Below are 16,085 nucleotides of genomic sequence, written 5' to 3'. Positions count from 1 at the left end.
TTGTTTCCATGTCAGTGTTGCTGGACATTCTTAAAGGGATACCCAAAAATGAAAATTTTGTCATCATTTACTCACCCTCAAATTGTTCCAAATGCATTTCTTTCTTCTGATGAACACAAAAGTTGATATTTTGAAGAATGTCAGTAACCAAACCCCCCATTTACTTTTTTCCCCCATAATATGGAAGTCAATGGGGACCATCAACAGTTTGTTTACCCATATTCTTCAAAATATATTATTTTGTGTTCAGCAGAAGAAAGAAATTCATACAGGTTTGGAACAACATGAGGGTGAGTAAATGATGACCAGAATTAACATTTTTGGGTGAACCATCCCTTTAATTGTACTTGATAAGTTTAGCTATAAGTTAAAACATTGATAACTGTAAGTCAAACTTAGTTAACTGTATACTGTAAGTCAAAGTTAGTTAAAACCTACTTCCTGTTTTACATTTCCATTTAGCACAGCCAAAGGGTCAGACTCTGCAAACATTTAAAGGAAGTTTGCATTATTAGGCACTTTGCAGCTGACAATAGCATGGGGGATGCCATTTATTTTGTAAATTGTCACATAGTCACATGAATGATCTGTTGCTTTGCTTTCTTTACTAATTACAAGCTGGTGTCTCACAACTGTGCTAAAAGAAACTAGAGAATTTTATAGACATTTTAATCTTGAAAATTACATATGGTCACTTGTGGACATGTGCATTTGATTAGGTGCATCCTACTTTGCATTTCTTCTTCATGCAAAGTCTTACTTTCCTGTCTGCAGAAATTGAAGCAGGCATTGTTGGTCACTTCCTGCTAATGCTACAGTATGGATATTGTTGTCCATAATTCCTGAGGTGGACCTGTTCCTGGAGCTGGGATTTCCACTGTCTACTGCTTGCATATTGAATTTCTAGAATTTAGAAACTTGATTTCCAGTTCAGTCTTGCTTGAGAAATTGTTGGTTTTCCCCTATACAGACTCTTTCAAATGTGGGTGTAACAGTTTAAATTAACCTGGAAAGCCCCAAGTTTTGCCATTTTGTCTCTTGGATACAAGGGTTGTTATTATTAGTAATGCTTAAAGGTCCCATGGCATTAAATTTTCATTTTATGAGGTTTTTCAACATTAATATGAGTTCCCCTAGCCTGAATATTGTCCCCAAGTGGATAGAAATGTTGATCGGTGTAAAACCGAGTTCTGGCTGTCTTTCTCTGCCTTTGAGAAAATGACAGGCCAGACTAGCCAATCCTGAAGTCTCCTGGTTTGACGTCCAAGCAGGAACGGTTACCTCCCTTTCCTCCGCCCAGAGAATCTGGCACGCCCATGCAAACGCTCGAGAGATCATTGCTTGTGAACGAGTGAACGCTGGCAGTTTCTCAGTGTTTGGATGTACAAATGAAAACAGAAGTCTTTTTTCAGTTCCTTCTGATCTGTGATCAGTGATTTCTTATGTGTAGCTAATTATTTATTATTCGTGCACACTGCGGCTTCTCTCTCCCGACAGAATGGTGTTTTCGTGTTTTCTATCTTGTGAGTCAGTGTTTTTGTACGTCCTCGTTGCGTCTATCTGTTCTACAATGTGCATACAGTCGTTTCTGCTCAACATTAGCAGAGTAACATCTTTAGAGGTAAACCTCACACACGCCGAAGCTCGGGCTGCACTGGCCGGTCGGCCTTCAACATCACCGATCCCCAGTACTGCATCTGGCCCACAGCGGAGGCACCAAACGCGGCGCGAGATTAAGCAGAAGGGGGGTAAGCATGAGCATATCCGGACTAGGCAGCTTTCCCCACAATAAACTGGATTACATTCGATTACTGCTGTTGTATCTTTGTTTGCGCTGTGTACTCAATGCACGTCACTGACGCTTTTCAAATGAATGGAACATATATAAAAATAATACTATTATCAACACTTACTCGTAACTCGTTCATCTCGACAGCTGTAATGGTACTTTGCATGTGTTACAAAGTTGGTAATAATGATGAAGACGGACTCGGTGTGACTGGGACTCGTGTTTATTCAGAACTCTCAGATACAAACACAATAAACTCGCGCTGACTGACAGCGCTCTCATAACTCAGTAGTTACTATAAATAACTTTGTTAGCAATCGCTGAGCTCCGTCTCTGGTACGTTAGTGATGTCCGGTTCGCGAACGATCTTTCTTTTGAACCGGTTCTTTTTAGTGAACCGAATCAGTTCACCAAATCGGACTGAATCGTTCTAAACGGTTAACGTCTCCAGTCAGCGCTGATCCATAATTTACTAAAGTTACTAACTTTCTGACATGAGTGACAGTCCCTCCGACTAGAAATAGACTAATAACCTGAAGTATATGCTGTAACTACAACCGTTCACTGAACTGAGACTGACAGAACTGATGTGAAGTGAACTCCGGTCCATCCGTCTCTCTGGCAGCAGCTCATGCCTCGTAGACCTTGTTAAACCACGCCCCCTCCACTCATTGCAAATGCAAAGATGTCAGCCAATCACAACAGTGGGCGTTTTTACTGAAGTCTCACCGCAGACACGCCTCTTGAAACAGGGCATTCAGCCACAGGGCAAACAGCAGTATTGAAAAAATGCCTTTTATTTCTAAATTATGACATATTATGATGTAAAAATCATACTAACAATATAAGTACACCTCAGGAAACATTATAAAATAATAGAAAAATGCCATGCCATGGGACCTTTAAAGGGTTAATTCACCCAAAAATGAAAATGATCCCATGATTTACTCACCCTAAAGTCATATAGGTGTATATGACATTCTTCTTTCAGACAAATAAAATCAGAGTTATATTAAAAATGCCCTGGCTCTTCCAAGCTTTATAATTGCAGTGACTGTTGGGTAATTTTTGAAGTCCATAAAAGTGCATCTATCCGTCATAAAACTGCCTTGCAAGGCTCAGGGGGGTTAATACAGGCCTTCAGAAGAGAAGTGATGCGTTTGTATGTACGAAAAATATCCATATTTAAAGGTCCTGTTCTTCGTGATCCCATTTTTCAAACTCTAGTTAGTGTGTAATGTTGCTGTTAGAGCATAAATGTAAAATTATAAAGCTCAAAGTTCAATGCCAAGCGAGATATTTTATTTAACATAAGTTCCCTGTCAAAGCCTACAGCGAACGGCCGGTTTGGACTACATCCCTGTACATCCTGCTTTAATGACGTCAGTAGAACAGTTTGTTGACTAACCTCCGCCCACAAGAATACGCAAAAAAGGGGATGTGGTCTTGTTGCTCTCCCACGTGGAGAAGTGGAAGTGTTGCGTTCGGTTGCGTTTGTAGAGTGTTTGTTTGACATCCCGGAGTCAAATCACCTTTGTTTGGCCTTCAGGGACTGTACTACGCTGTACTTTGAGCGCATGCATCTCCCCGTTATGGTAAGAGGCGTGACCTTTCCGGGCAACGTGCGCTAAGCTGCTGTCGAATCACAACATGGGAACCGCTGGCACAATCAGAACTCGTAGTTTCATAGAATAAGGAAATCCTCAAGCCGTTTTTAGGACAGTGAAAACAGCGGTATACAGATAAGTAAATTGTGTGAAAAATACTGTTTTTTTTACACGCAAAACATGAACACATGTTATATTGCACACTGTAAACACAATCAAAGCTTCAAAAAATCAGGAAAAACGGGACCTTTAAAACTTTATAAACTAAATGATCTAGCTTCCGGCGAATCGCCTTCCATATTCAAAATATGGAAAAGTGTAGCGCCTCTCGCAGTTCAAAATGCTTGAAAAATGACCCAATAATGAAAAATTGCCAACAGCTGCCAAAGCTTGGAAGAGCCAGGACATTTGTAATATAACTATTAATAAAAATTTATATAAATTGTATTCGTCTGAAAGAAGAATGTCATATACACCTATGATGACCTTAGGGTGAATAAATCATGGGATAATTTTCATTTTTGGGTGAACTAACCCTTTCAATTAGCTTTAACATATTCATAGTCAAATGTATTTTCAATTTCACAATACACATCATAGTCAGGTATGTCAATTAAAAAATGATTAACAATAAACAACTGTATTTACACAACAATTAATTAATATTTATGATTTCCTTCTAAAATTGGCTTTTGGAGTCTGAATGTTGGGAAACACAGCTGTCATTTTTACATTGTTTTACAAACATCAGGGTGAACACTGATTAACAAAATGATCCCATGTGGTTTACTTTTATAATGGTTGGATACACTTTTTGGGATTCATTTTGGGCAGACATTCACTATGCTTGGATTAGCCAGGACATTTTTTTTTTATATAACTCAGATTGTATTCGTCTGAAAGAAGAATGTCATATACACCTTGGCTTGAGGGTGAGTAAATCATGGGTTAATTTTCATTTTTGGGTGAACTATCCCTTTAAAACATGTTTTTTATGATACTGATGACTGACACATGTGGTTTCTCCAGCAGCCATGCACAATTACAAGACCCCTGCTGGCCAAACCCTCACCAAATATTATTAGAGAAAAACAAATAGGGTTTATATGCATTATATATTACTGTATATATATGTAACATAATATTAAACACAAATAAATGCATTAAAAAATGTAAATAATATATGTATATATATATATATATATATATATATATATATATATATATATATATATATATATATATATATATATATATATATATATATATATATGCTATAAAATAATAATACAATTAATAATAAATAAAATAATTAATAAATAATGTCTTACACTCGTGTTCAGTGAATTTATTAATTTGTTCATTCAGCAATAGAAATGATGTAGAAAAATAATTCATAAGTCCAGTAGGTGGCAGTGTAGCTGAAGATAGAAGGACATATGGCCAACAGCAGGGTGACTTTTTTTCATTCCAGGGTGACTCTTAAAAGTAATTAATTTATCATAATAAGTAATAATAAAAAAAATCAGAGAACAAAGTGAAATTCCATTAAATAAAAACACAATGTCCAATAAGATTCTAAGAATCAATAGGTTACTGTCGTAACCCGGGTTCTCTGAAACATTGAGTGGAGAGATCCACCTTTGGGAAGGGCATCCGTACCTGATCTCTGCTGAAGCATCCAATTGCACCAAGTCTGACAAGACAGGCAGAAGCGCGCAGCCAATGCCCGGTAAGGCCCCACCCCTTACCCACGGGCATATATAGCTGGCATGTGCTACTGTACATCAGTATTCGCTTCTCGTGCGGCAAGCGGGGCAAAGCTGGTGGACATGGACAGCTCCCCGATTGCCCAATACAATCACAGTGAGGCCCTGTTTAGCCAGAAAAAGATGGTCACCCCAAGGGTCGGTGCTTGACACGTCTCATAATCATGAACCCGCCACACCGGCTCACACACGTAACTGCGGTGTACAAGCAGGGCATGAAACGTGTGTGGTACACACAAAAGAAGGCAGGGTTAGAAAGACCCCACCGCCAAAACCGAATGTGCTACCGAGGTTCTGGTGACATTCAACCTATAGTAACGCACAAACGTATGGGCAGAAGCCCAACTGGCAGCAGAGCAGATATCCTGCAGATACTCCCCTGAACAGAGCCCAAGAGTCCCCTGGGGGTTGCACTCCCTTTGATTCGTGAGCCAAAACTATAGCATCCACAAGCCAATGTGAAAGGCGTGGCTTAGACAGGGGATCCCCTTTGTGGGGAGGAGCCTATGAAACAATGAGTTGGTCACTCTTCCGTAACGCACTGGTCCAAGCCAAATAAGCCTGTAACACACGGACCAGACACAGGGCATTCAACCTTTGATCCTCCGTGGAGGAAAAGGGCAGAGGGTGAAAAACAGACAGCTCTAACACCTCCGATGTGAACGCAGGGAAAATTTCAGCATGAAGGCTGGATTAGGCTTAAGGAAAACCTTATCTCCACCCAGAGAGAATATAATGCACGATTGGGGAGAACCGAGAGTGCATGTAACTCACTGACACGTTTGGCTGACGCCAAGGCCAAGAGCAAGGCTGTCTTGAAGGACAGCAACTTTAGGGAAATATTCCCCAGAGGCTCAAAAGGGAATAGAGACAGAGCTTCCAGCATCATGGAGAGGTCCCATTCAGGGATCGATCTCCTAATGACTGGCAACGAGTGACGGGCACCCTTAAAAAATCTGCAGATTAGAGGATGCTGCCCAACCGTTGAGCCCTCAAAACTCACATGACAAGCAGAGATAGCTGCCAGATAGACCTTAATAGTGGAAAAGACCTTCCCTTATCCATAAGGTCTTGGAGGAAACACAAAATATCAGAAACTGAGCAATGATATGAAGTGAAACCCCGCCCATCACACCACTCATCCAACACTTGCCACTTACAGCCATATAAAGACCGTGTAGACACTGCCCTGGCATTCTGTATAGTAGCCACCACGCGTGGGGGAAGCCCTAACGCGCTCAGGTTCGTCCTCTCACGGGCCAGGCCCAGAGAGCTACTCTGTCCGGGTGTGGGTGATAAATCTCCCCGTTCGCTTGAGACTGTGCGGAGGGGGAGGCGCCACGGCTGGGCATGTAACAGAGGGATTATCTCCGACAGCCATGGTGCTTTGGGCCACCTGGGTGCTATCAGAATGAGATACAGGTGCCCCTCTCTCACCCTGGCCAGTGTGGGAATTATCAGGCACAGGTGAGGAAAGGCATACAGCAGCACTCTGGGCCACGAGTGGGCCATTGCGTCCAAGTCCTTTAGCGAGAAGAACATAGGACAATGACTGTTTTCGCGCAAGACGAATAAATCTACGGACGCCTGTCCCAATCTCATCCATATCATGTCTACTATCTGAGGATGGAGATGCCAATCTCCGAAGAGCAGGTTCCCCCTCGATAGAAGATCCGCGCCTCTGTTCAGAATCCCTGGAACATGAGTTGCGCGTAACGACAGGAAAAATCGGCTGCTCCATACCAAAAGCTTGTAAGCCAGGGAATGAAGCTTCGACGAGCGCACACCGCCTTGATAGTTGATATAAGCCACTGCCGTGGTATTGTCGCAGCGTACAAGCACATGATGTCCCTGCAGACGAGGTATAAAATGATTCAGAGCCTTCCAAATGGTCAGAAGCTCTAAATAATTTATGTGCTTTGAACGTAGTTTGCTCGGCCACAAACCGTTCACAGTTCTGCCCTCTTGGGTGGCACCCCAGCCTGTTAAGGACGCATCAAAACCTGGATAGATGAAGCCATAAGACCCTGTAGTCTGAGACATATGCGATATTGCATCCTCGCCCCCTCTCTGAACTGCGACAGACAGTTCATCAGAGAGAGAACGCGCTCCTGCGAGAGACCCGCTCGCATGGAGACTGAGTTCAGCTCCATGCCCAGGAAGATCACATTTTGGCTGGGTGTAAAATTGCTTTTATCCACATTCACCCAGATGCCCAGAGATGTGATGTGTGCGAGCACACGGCAGGTATCCTGCAACACCTTTTCCTTCGAGTCGGCTATGATGAGCCAATCGTCTATGTATGTCAGGATCCGTAGATTCTCCCGCTTCCGTGCACAGACAAAAGGTGCGTGGGCTTAAACTTAACCCAAAGGGCAGGACCGTGAATTCGTAACAAATGCCTTGTTAGGCGAAACGAAGAAACTTCCTGTGTGGTGGATAAATGCTTATGTGGAAAAAAGCATCTTTCAGATCGACCGATGTGAACCAGTCGTTCCGTTGTATGGTGCGGGCGAACGAACCATGAGTTAACATTCTGAAATTGTATTTCCTCAAATGTTTGTTCAACACCCTGAGGTCCAGAATAGGATGGAGGGAACCGTCCTTCTTTGGAACCAGGAAATAACGAGAATAAAAACCCTTCGGTTACTAATGTAACCTCGGTTCCCTTAGAAGAGGGAACGAGTATTGCGTTTAGCTAAACGCTAGGGGAATTTCCTTTCCTCGAGATTTTGAAGCAAATTTTTATCCTAAAAATACCATGTAAAACGCAGTGCAGCTGCACAGCTCTCAGCAGGAAGCAGCTGCGTGCTGATTGGATGTGCCGCTGCAACTGCAGGAACCTATGGCGAGCCCACTGGGCGGGAAAGACCAATCAGGTCCCTCTAATATTCCCGCCACAAGGGGCAGCAGAATTTGCATAGCCATGGGTATAAAAGACCCTGTTTCGCCAGGTTCGTCAGGTTAATCGACTGAAGCGACTCCCTGAGCAAGCAAAGCACGGCAAGCAAACGCAATACTCGTTCCCTCTTCTCAGGGAACCGAGGTTACGTTAGTAACCGAAGCGTTCCCTTTCGAAAGTACTCTCGTATTGCATTTAGCTAAACGCTAGGGGACCCAATGCAAAACGCCGTGTTCGCTTAACGGCTCTGAAAGCCTGGAGACACCATACCCAGACCAACCTAAGTGGGCCCATAAATATGATATTCATAGAAGTCCCCAATATGAGCCAGACCTGAGTCAGGCCATTTAATGAGAATAACACGCAAAGATACATGTAGTATATAGACCAGACATAGTCGGGCCAAAGAATATTGAATTACCAGATAATTCGAGTCATGTAAGGAATGTGCTTATGACTTATACAAATACTTAACCCAAACCAGACTGTCGGGCCTTTTATTACACAGCGAGAAGCCTGTAAGGCAGGGACATCCAAATGATAAAACCTGATAAAAGTGGATGGGGAGGCCCAGCCTGCCGCCGCACAGATATCATTTAGAGAAATGCCAGTAGACCAAGCCCAAGACGAGGCCATGCCTCTAGTAGAATGGGCTTTGATGCCTATAGGGCAGCTGAGATCTTTAGACTCATAAGCCAGCGAGATAGCATCCACTATCCATCATGACAAGGTCTGCTTTGTAACCGCCCACCTGTGGGTGCGGCCGCCAAAGCACACAAAGAGCTGTTCAGTTTGCCTGAAAGCAGCGGAACGCTCTATTTATATTCTCAGCGCTCTGACAGGACAGAGCAAATTAGCATCTTCCTCATCTAACAATGATGAGAGTGCTGAAAGTGAAATGACCTGTGCTCTGAATGGAGTTGAAAGCACTTTAGGTACATATCCATGTCTTGGTTTGAGGATGACTTTAGAGTCGTTTGGCCCAAATTCCAGACAAGAGACGCTCACTGAGAGCGCGTGCAGATCACCCACTCGCTTAACTGATGCGATCGCTACCAGAAAAGCGGTCTTGAGTGATAGGAGCTTTAAGCTCACCGAATGCAGAGGCTCGAATGTTGAGCCTTTCATAGCATCCAGGACCGTGGACAGGTCCCATATTGGGACTAAAGGGGGGCGAGGTGGGTGAAGCCTTCTAGCCCCTTTGAGGAAGCGCACGATAAGATCGTTCTTCCCCAGTGACAGTCCATTCACTTGAATGTGATATGCTGCTATAGCAGCCACATAAACTTTGAGTGTGGAGGTGGAACGACCCGCATCCAGTAGCTCTTGTAAAAAAGTAAGCACTTCTGACACTTCACAATTATGTGGGGTCAAGCTTCGTGCTTTGCACCATTCCGAAAAGACTGACCAGTTGCCTGAATAGAGCCACCTGGTCGCGGGGGCTCTAGCTTCAGAAATAGTGTTTAATACACTTTCAGAGAGGTTCTCATGTACCCATTGATGGGCCAGACATGAAGCGCCCATAGATCGGGACGGGGATGCCAGATCTGCCGTTTCGCCTGCATGAGGAGGTCTCTCCTCAGCGGTATCGGCCACGGGGCTGTATCTGACATCCGACTTAGCAGTGAGAACCATGTTTGATTTCTCCAAAGCGGGGCTATTAAAAGCACAGCGCATTTGCTCTCCCTGATCCTCTCTATGACCTGAGGTAACATTGAGATTGGGGGAAAAGCATAAAGGGGAAGGTTGGGCCATTCGTGGGCACACGCGTCCTTGTGCTTGGAGAAATATATTAGGCATTGAGCATTGTCTTGCGAGGCGAAAAGATCCACTTTTGCCTCTCCAAACATGCCCCAAATTGTCTGAATCGTTTGTGGGTGAAGAGACCACTCTGCTGGGGACACTTTGCCCCAGGACAGCATGTCCAGACCCAAATTCAGAATGCCTGGCACATGAGTCGCTCTCAGCGAGCTCAGGTTGTGCTCTGCCCATATTTGGACTTTTTCCGCCATTGTGTGTAGACCAACAGATCTTAGACCGCCCTGGCGATTTATATAGGCTACCACTGACCTGCTGTCCGTTCGGATCAGGACATGGTGGTGCTTTATGTACGGAAGGAAAGCTCTTAGCGATAGTGTGACAGCTTTCATCTCTAGACAGTTTATGTGAAGGCTCTTTTCCGAGTCTGACCAGAGACCGGAGACTGGCCTGCCCTCGTGAAGGGCTCCCCAACCTAGGTTGGATGCATCTGTCGAGATAATTTTCCACTTCGTAACAGTGCCCAAACTCACACCCGTCTGATACCAGACAGGATTTTTTTTCAGGATTTTCAGCCAGCGCTGTAGGGGGTTGAGGACTGGCGCCGCCGAGGCCATGTGACCCAACATCCTCTGAAAGTGTTTGAGTGTATGCACCGGACCTGAGGGAAACCGCTCGGTTCCGAACAGAGAGCGTGCGCTGTGACGTCAGTTGTGCGTTCATCTGTAGTGAGTCTAACACTGTTCCCAGAAACGAAACGTTCTGTGTGGGAGAAAATAAGCTCTTTGCCACATTGATTCTGAGGCCCAAGCATTTCAAATGGTTGAGAAGCCAAGATCTGTGGTTCAATAACTGTATCTCTGACTGAGCTATTATGAGCCAGTCGTCGAGATAGTTGAGAATTCTCATTCCCCGAAGCCTCAGCGGGGTTAGCGCCGCTTCCATGCACTTCGTAAGCCAGAGATAGACCAAAGGGTAGCACCCTGTATTGGTAAACTTTCCCCTCAAAGGCGAATCTCAAGAATGGCCTGTGATGGGGGGCTATTTGTATGTGGAAAAAGGCATCCTCTAGATCTACAGTGAAAAACCAATCTCCCGGGCGAATGTGCGCGAGGATTTGTTTCATTTTCAACATTTTGAACGGGCGCTTCATAAGGGCCTTGTTCAGATGTCTGAGATCTAGAATGGGCCTGAGACCACCGTCCTTTTTTGGTACAAGGAAGTAACGACTGTAAAAGCCTGACTCGCTCTGTGAGGGGTGTACGGCTTCCACCGCCCCTTTCATTAACAGTTTTGATATTTCGGTTCGAAGCGCATGACTTGTGTCGCTTCTCACCGCTGTCTTTCGCGCCGTGATCTGCGAGCAAACTGTTGCGAGTAACCTTATTCTATTGTGTTCAACACTCATTTTGAAATGCCGGGAATGGCCCGCCAGGCCTCGGCCTTCGAAGCCCGGGGCTGAATTAATTTGTGGGGCGAGTCGCTGGGTAACAGGGACTCGGTGGCCCGATAATGTTGTGTTAAAGTGGCATTCATCAGAGCGCGTTTGTTCACGGGCTCTCTGACTGGGAGGGAATTGTTTCCCGCCACCTGAGTACTGGGGGCCGGGGGACATAGAAAATTGGTGCTTGTGTACAGGCGAGCGCGTTTGAGTACGGGCTCGTTGACTGTGAGGATAATGTTTCCAACCACCTGAGTGCAGGGGGCTGGGGAACATGGGGGAGTGATTGAGTGTAGGGGTACATGCTTTAATGCTGGCACACTGCCTAAAGAGAAAAAACCCTTTTTGTGATTCATATGGGTCGCCGTGAAAACGGCGTTTGTGTACAGGCGAGCGCGCTTGTTTGCGGGCTCGTTGGCTGTGCGCGGGAGAAAAAGCAGATTTGGCGCGAGATGAAAATGGCGCCTTCCACGATGTGGATAATTCCTCGTGGACTTCTGGGAAAAAGGGAGCGGGTTTTTGAGTGGTCGGGTGGCGGCGGTTCTTGAAAAACTACTTGTCCAGTCTGCTTCTCGTGGGCTCCTGGGGTTGAGACCAGTCAATACCGAGGTCGTCCATGGCCTTAGTGAGCAGGCGCATAAGCTCAGCGTCAACTGAGGTTTTGCCGCCCATGGCAGTCCGCGTCGAAGTAGCGTGCTCTGAGACGTTGTCCGACCACCCGCTTTCAGATGCAGCAAGCGAAAGGCTGTCATCCTCCTCCTCTTCCGGTCCGCCAAAGGAAACAGTAGCAGCCGCCAGACGGGGGGAGCTGTGCTGTTCCTCGGCGAACATGACAGGCGATGGCGAGGCACGCGGGGAAATGACCGGCGTGTGCTCGTCAGAGCGCTCCGGGGGCCTCTGGCCGCGCCATTTCTTCTTACGCGGCTCGAGAGGCTGAGAGCAAGGGACGGGATTCGGATCAAAACTGGCGAGCCGAGCCCGAAGGGTCTGCAGCGCCAGTTCGTCGCACTCCGGGCAGCCGCCCTGGTTGAGTGCGGCCTGCGCGTGGTCTCGTCCGAGACATGAGACGCAGATGATGTGTCGATCCTTGTCCGGGAGAAAGCCTCTACACGAGGTGCAGGAGGAACGAGACATTTGCAACAACGTCTCGGCTCTTTTCGTGAGTGTGTAGCAACGGCAAACACACGGATTGGTATAAAAGGATATGTGCCGGATGGCGCAGCTGGAAGGCAGGCTAAAGGCGGAGAATCCGACGTCCTCAGGCTGCAGATTTCCACTGGGTGCGTGTCGACGGCAGGCTTCAATCCAGAGCTCAGCGAGGTGAGTCGCTGAAGAAGAAATAATCTGACAAACCTGGCGAGACAGGGTCTTTTATACCCTTGGCTATGCAAATTCTGCTTCCCCTTGTGGCGGGAATATTAGAGGGACCTTCTCTCCCAGCGGGCTCGCCATAGGTTCCTGCAGTTGCAGCGGCACAGCCAATCAGCACGCAGCTGCTTCCTGCTGAGAGCTGTGCAGCTGCACTGCGTTTTACATGGTATTTTTAGGATAAAAATTTGCTTCAAAATCTCGAGGAAAGGAAATTCCTCTAGCGTTTAGCTAAATGCAATATGAGAGTACTCTCGAAAGGGAACCCTGGTTTATCAGATTGGGGGGTATCACCTGAATTGCACCTTTGCTCAGAAGAGAGGAGATTTCCTCCTTCAGAACGTGGGCCGTGCCTTCCTTTGTGTGAGAAAAGGGAACACTGCTGAAACGTGGGGGTTTCATAGCAAACTGCAGACAATAATCCTGTGATATTTTGCCCATTACCCATTCGGGTGGCGCTGCAGTTCGCCAAGCTGGCACGCGGCTCACTAGCGTTCCTACCCAAGCCGTGCTGGCTTCGTGCATGCCCAGCTGGCTTATTTGTGATGCAATGATGCCCTCTAGTGGGGAAACTAGGGACGGCATGCATGGGTTCAGAGAGGTGTCCACTCTTTGCAGAGAAAAGAGTTTTCCCTGCAGAGAGAGGGTATCTCTCTGTAACAAATTAATTTGATTTGTTTGATTTAATGTGTTTTTTTGTGTGTTTTGTTTTTTGGAAAACACTGGGGCCGAAGCCTTTATTAACAGGGTGAGAGGAACACAGTGTGCGTGCGGTGTGGTGACACTGCTTTTGCACTTTTCCTCACAACAGACCCCCTGAATGGGGAGGAACACACATCGTCCACTAAACACATGGGCTGGGCAGCCACGGGATGGGGGGCACCCTCCAGAAGAGACCCTTTTAGACAGGGGTTCTGGGGCAGGAAGAGAGTCCAAAGAGCTTGTCCCTCGAGAACGTGGACCCCAAGCCCCCATTGGCCAAACATCAGGCCGGCCTCTTGCGTTGGGGGTCGGTGGGGGTAGAGCTCGGGGGTTTTCCCGCTGCAGCAGGAGAAGGTTTCCTCTAGGACTTAGCAGAGGGTGGGTTGCTCTGCCGTGGCGGGGGCTTGTTGCGGGGCCTTTCCATGCTTTGATGAACGCTATGTCCCAGGGGTGGGGGATTAGGAAAACGCGCAGGAGGTGCCTGGTGTGGGGCCGCCTTCCTAGGAAGACACAACTTGAAGGCCTCGTCCTCCTTCTTCTTGTCGTCGCACTGTTGTTGCATCAGTGCGATGGCGGGGCCAAAGAGTGCCCGGCCGGGCTCTACCGGGGTGCCTGCGATGCACCTTTTTTCACTATCCGGGAGGCCCGACAGGTTTGGAGGGCCTGACGAGCGTTACAGAGAAAAAGGTCGTTAACCGTAATGATCTCCTTCCATAGTGCAAGCAAGGGAGACCCCTTGTTCAGCTGTTGGCCCAGGTCGTCCAGAATTTCCGCCTGGTAATCGAAGAGGAGGGAGGAGACATTCAGGGCCCTAACAGCCAAGGCCGAGGATTTATACATGGCCTGGTGCACCTTGGCAGAAAAACAGTCCATTTTGTTTGGAAGGACCGGCTTAGGGGAGCAAGAAGCCCTCCCTGGACTGGGTTGAGGTGCCTGGCGATCGAGGGCTCAATGGCAGGCGGTCCACCCATGCCGAGAGCCGTCGTATCCTTAACCTCCAGACCCGCGACACCGTGTTTAAACTCGAGCGGGTCGTTCCAGTAGTGTCTCATGTGCTTAGCGCACGCTGGAAAATGTGAAAGAGTTGTTTCCTCGGGCCGGGGGGAGCTCCCAGCACTTTCCCATCATAAATATCCCTCTCCTGGTCGGTGGCGCTCTGTGGAGCCGGCCACTCGGTGTTGAGACGAGCGGCCGCTCGCTCACACACATCCAGGAGAATGGATTGAGACAAGACCATGGGGGAGCCAGCCTGGGGAATACCAAATGATGGCCTCTTCATCCTCTGAGACCCCGAGAAGGCCTGCGTCGTCGTCGTCACCGGACCCGGCCGGATGGTCAGCAAGCGGGGGGTTGCCCGCAAAGATGTCCTCTTCGGGCAACTCAGGATTGGGCTGGTCAGCCCTGACAAGAGCAGTCACACCCTGGGAGGTCCCTGGTAGCGCGCTGTATTCACCGTGTCCCACATCTGAGTCCGATAAGTCGAGCTCGCCGCACTTGGTAGCAGCAACTTTAAGGCTGCGTCGCAGGAGTTCCTTAGGCAGCACTAGGCAGTGACTGCTGTTCTCCGGATTCTTTGTGGCATCTTGCGCGTGCTTGAGGCCCAAGCAAACCACGCAGAAAGGGTGAAGATCCTTAGCGGCGATAAGAGCACCACACGCGGTCGGGCAGGCCCGTAATGAGCTATTGCCGGAAGAAGCAGCTTGGGTAGAGAGCGACATACCGGCGAAAAACTCCGGAAAGACGAGTGAGAGTGCGGGCGGCTCCGAGAGCAGACACAGAGAAACTGGCAGAATAGAACTGTCACGCCCGGGCGGAGGCTGATCTTAAGATATTTTCTCCTGCAGACAATAATTGAGCAGCGCAAATTCAGTGTCAGTGCAGAGATTGCGAGAAGCGAATGTCAACTGATGTACAGTAGCGCATGCAGGCTATATATGCCCGTGGGTAAGGGGTGGGGCCTTACCGGGCATTGGCTGCGCGCTTCTACCTGTCTTGTCAGACTTGGTGCAATTGAATACTTCTGCAGAGGTCAGGTACGGACGCCCTTCCCATAGGTGGATCTCGAACACGAGATGATGAAAGAGAACCAATAAGATCCATACAGGACAAAGTGAAATTCCATTAAATTACATCAGAATGTCCAATAGGATTCTAAGAATCCAATAAGATCCTACAGGATAAACTGAAATTCTTGGATTTTTTGACAAGGGCAAAGTGGTTTCAAACCATGTTCAGTGCTCATTAGGCTAACACACATGAAATAATGCATGCATAAATGAAAAATACAATTCTAAGTAACATAAATTGTCACTTAAAACTAAAATAAGTGAACTTAATAAATATAAACTAATCAATGTGATGATTCACGCAGGGAGTGCGTTTCCCCGGTTTTCCCCAATAAATAAGCCAATTCATACTTTTTACTAATTAAAAAAAATATTTTAACAATATTTTACAGAAAAACGTTTACATATTGCCTTGTTAAATATAATGGAAGCCTATTTTGTAAGTATTTATAAGGCTATTTCTAGCCTGTAATTATAAGGATTTTTCTTTTACTTCTAATATAGTAGCAAAGTATAGGCTAGTAGACATTTAAAGTATACTATTTATATAGTTTTAACGAATTAACAGATTTTTTCTGTATCATTATTTCTCGGTTTTCTGTCAGTGCAGTAGAGTAAAAAATAGTTACACACAAGAAAACTCTAATGTATTTAATGTAAAATACAACAGTCGAACCATCTGT

The sequence above is a fragment of the Gobio gobio genome (genome assembly GCF_949357685.1).
Source record: "Gobio gobio genome assembly, chromosome: 6".
In the NCBI taxonomy this organism is placed as follows: Eukaryota; Metazoa; Chordata; class Actinopteri; order Cypriniformes; family Gobionidae; genus Gobio; species Gobio gobio.
The sequence above is the reverse complement of the archived record's forward strand: the minus strand, read 5'-3'. Positions refer to the sequence as shown.